Source organism: Rhea pennata, chromosome 1, assembly GCF_028389875.1.
Source record: "Rhea pennata isolate bPtePen1 chromosome 1, bPtePen1.pri, whole genome shotgun sequence".
Lineage (NCBI taxonomy): Eukaryota > Metazoa > Chordata > Aves > Rheiformes > Rheidae > Rhea > Rhea pennata.
The window spans coordinates 86223424-86227770 of record NC_084663.1 but is presented as its reverse complement, the minus strand read 5'-3'; positions in this window follow the sequence as shown (position 1 = coordinate 86227770).

The following is a 4347-nucleotide window of genomic DNA, read 5'->3' as shown; positions in this document are numbered from 1 at the left end:
GATTACCAGAGTATTGCATGTCTGAGTGTGCAAACAGCTATGCCATATGTGGGAGGAGATAAAACACCCTCCATAAGTGACAGAGATGCCATAGTTTTGGTATAACTGCATCCATCACAGGCGTCTCTGCTAACACAGTGCACATTCTGCCATGCCTTAGAAATCAATTTTGTGTCCAAGACAGACTGGCACATCTAGTGGACAGCTAAACTGGGGTGATGGAAAAGGTTACCACCCTCATCCCTGCCCATCCTCACTTCTGAAGGGTACCAGAATAGCACATCAATGAACCTCGCATTAACAGCTCCCAGTCTTAGTGGCCCTCTGCTGTACTCTGTCCAGTTTATCGCTATCTCTTTTGTACTATATTTATGTAAAGAGGATATATCACAGTGGAGGCCTCTTGTTTCTCAAGTTAACATTTTTTGCACAGTAGAATCAGGGTATGATACAGCAGGAGAGATCCTAAGAGATTTTGTGGCCCATCCTCCTGTTCCAGGGGAGGATCAGCTGTAACCGAGCATTCCTGATATATATGTGCTGAGTCTCCTAGCTGACTCACAGGCTTCCTGAGTTGCTTGAAAAAATCCATCTTGAAAAAATATAGCTAATAATGCTCTTCATTTAGCCAAGCTCTTCAATCTGTTGATTTCAAAGGTGATTTCATTTTATTAACTGGGTTTGGCAGCCAGTCTGCCTATGGTCTTTCTGTACTGGAACATCTGACCATTTATGTTTCATTTGTCTATTTTTGACTCCTGCTAACCACCTTGCATCACAGTACAGTGTGAATTTGCCTCTAACATCAGTTTGGGTATGAGGATTTCTGAGTAGGGAATGGGGAGTTGTCTGTCACCTATGGGAAGGGTGACAGCACCCATCACAACCCTCCTCACACCCCTCTGAAAGGTTCCTTGTAGTTCCTGATCATATCGTCATTAACCATGCCAGCAATAGCTCATCCTTAGCCAACCATAGACCCAAAAAGGTCTTGGCCAGCTGCACTTGTCTTCAGTTGCTTGTCATTTTTCTTTCCTCTGGCCAAAAGACTTAGCCTTACTGTTAGAGATGGTAATTCTCCTCCACAAGCAAGCCCACAAAAGTCAAGATTACACAAATACAAATTGTTGCCCTATTCCGTGCTCCTGTTTGTCTTTTAAACAACCTCTTGTGTCTTTTCATAAACTAAGATTGCAGGCTTTACAGAAAATAGGCCACCTTTCGTTTGCTTGTTGGAACTGTGCTAAACCTAATAGGACTGCAATCTAGTAGAAGGGTCTCTGCCAATTATATTATGTAAATAATAAATTACACTAAAGATGTTAATTTAAATTTAAGACCTGTTTAAGTTAAAATTTTGATCTCAAGCACTGACCTAGTAATAGAAGAGGACAACATGAAAACCATGTCATAATTTATATTCTGGTTAAATAAAAGAAAGCCTGACATGTTGCTGATGCAGAAGACTCTGAGATAATTTAGAATCAACATGGAGAGACTGAAGTTATACCAGTTACCATAGCTTTCATGCAGGCTATTCCCCAAACCATAAAAGGGTAGTTTAGTGGTGTGGATATTTTGTCCAGCATCCAGAAAACAGGGATTTTCAAGAGATCTTTCTTGAATCATCACTTTAGCCTTTAAGGATCTCACTCGTGAGCTCAGGAGGCAAGACTGCAAAAGGTAATAGTGTTAAACAGCACTGACAGTGAACAACAACAATATATTTTTCTTATTTTTCAGGGGCCTAACTTGGTGAGACACTTTGTAAAGCAGTTAGTACTTACATCTGTATTTGGGATCAAGAGTGTGTTCTCTTCAACATAATACTTCTGTAAATAATACGCATTCAGAAAGGTCACATTTTAAATGCTCCAGACTGGCTACCGAAAATCCATGGGCATTTTTGAAAAGGTTAGCTGTAACTTTTTCAATCCTCCATTTCACGTTTCGAACGGAAAGCAGCAGCAAACTACAGCATTCCAAGACGACTGCTGACAGGGTAGAGGCTCTCCGCAGTGGTCAGTAGAAGAGGCAGGTTGAGAAGGAGGGAGGCTAAGAGAAGAAAAGAAGGCTGGAGACATGAGGCATGTTGATACTGTGTAATGGGGTGCTGTATGCCAGCTAAGCTGGCTTTGGACCTAGAGGCAGGTAAGAACAGTGCCATGTCAAGGGTAAATAGGGAGGGCCTTAAATAGTATGGTACCAGTGGCAATAGGATGTGGAACAAAAGAGTTGGGAGCCATGAGCTTGCAAGGGACATTGTGATGAATGTTCTTCCGATGTTCACATGTAATGGTAATTAGCGGTACTGAAACGCTACTGAAACGGTACTGAAAAACTGATGAGGAAATTAATACGTCTGCATTCAGTGCTGAGTCTGGATGCTGCATAGTAAATAATGCTTGGAGCTATGTAACTGACAATAAGGGTAGAAAGAATTGTTGAATAAATGCCCACTGGAGGAACACTGTCCAGGCTGCTCATGGAAAGGGACAGTAGGTCCTGCTGAAGGAACCATAGGTGACTATATATTTAAAGGCTATCAGAATGCAGATATCCAGTGGAACTAAACCATCAACCGAGGACAATACAAAGACTTGTCTATTTGCACGCACAGCTTGTTACATTTAAACATGCAGGCACGTGTGCCTGTGGGTGTATAATGCATCTTTTCTTTTTTTTTTTTTTTTTTGCTTATATGACCAGCCGTATTTTCCACAGCTAAAGCAGTCGATAAGGGCAACATTTGCTCACTCCTAGACTTCACGCTAGTGTGCACTCACCAACTCTAGTGTACTGTGCTCCCGCAGCAGTCAATGGCACTAGCAGTATTTGGGTTAGACCCTTCACTGATAACAATAAATGAGCTCCCACCCCACTCCCTTCCTGGGGTCTCTGGTACTTGACTACAACTTTTGCAAAATGGCTATATCCGTGCTCAGCTATATTGAACTTTGCAAGCAGTGCACAGAGAGATGGGCCACTGCAGCTTCTTAACAGGGAGGCACACACGAACGAGGAAGGATTTCTCAGGTTTTTAACGTTCTGGATGCATTTATGCTCCTTGTCATAATAATAAAGCGGTCCGGGCCTTAAGGAAACATTTCTCCCAGTGTTCAGCTGGATTGTGGCATTTCTCAAGTGTTTTGCAAAACACACTCAAGCTGAGATTACATGGAGGCTACAGCCGGGTTTGTACAGCAGGCTCCTCCAGCCGGAGTGGCTGCTCCTTCTCCTTCGAGTGAGAAAGCAGGACTGCGCTAGACTGCCAGCCTTGTGTGGCGTTTTCTGCCCGCTCCCGCCGCGGTTTGCCCCTTTCCGAGGGCGCCGGGCTGTCCCGTGCGGACCGTCCCGGCTCGGCCGCCCCCTGCTCGCCACCGGGCCCCGGGCCCGCTGACGGCCTCGGCGCTCGCCTCTGCCTTTGTGCCGTTGCTCGGCAACGGGGAAGGGGGGATGGGCCGGCCTCCGGGGGGGGGCGGCTGAAGCACGCACGGCTTGTGTAATCCTTCAAGCAGGCTCTGCATGCTGATTAGAGCTAGCCCAGCGAAAGCGAAGGCCAGGCCTGGAGCCCAGCCGGCCGCGCACCCCGGCGCGAGGCGGGGCGCTAGGCCGCGGATCGGGAGCGGGGCGGTGCGCGGGCTGCGGGGGGCTCCCGTCCGCGGCAGGCGGATCCAGGCCGTCTCTTCCCTGGCTCCTGCTGCCGGACTCGGTGGCTCCGGGGTCTGTGGGGCTAGAGACGCTCCAGGCGCTGCTGTTCCTTTGTAGTGGGATGGCGCGGGGAGGCGGGACTGCGGGGAGGCGAGGCCCGGGGAGCTGCGGGGCCGGGCCGGGCCAGGCGGGCAGGCGAGGAGGGCCCGGGAGGGTGCTGCTGTCCGCGAGAGGGGGCGAGGCCTGGGCTGTGAATATTGACTCCCTTCTCGCCTGGCGCCCTCATTTCCTCTCCCCGCTCCCGCCGCCGCTTCCAGCTCTGGGGTCTGCCCGGGGGAGGTCATTTATTCTCGGGGTATTGTTCTGAGGAGCGGATTTCAGCCGGGGCTCCCGACCCTCCACCCCAGCACCTCTCCGTCCGTGCGTCCCCGGGCTGAGCGCCGCAGCCCCCGCCGGGGCCGGGCCCGGCTTCCCGCTCCCCTTGTCGCGGCACTGCTGGCCCAGCCCGGCCTGGCCGGCCCGCTCCCCCTCGGCCGGCGCGGGGGCAGAGCCACGTTTCGGCGGCGGGGCGGGCCGGGGGAGGCTGCGGAGGGGGCGGGCGGCAGGGGAGGGGGGCTCGTTCTGGGCTCTTCGGAAATGGGAGGTGGCTAAGGGAGGCCGCGGTCGGCGCGATGGGAGGGCGGCGAGGCAGCGCCG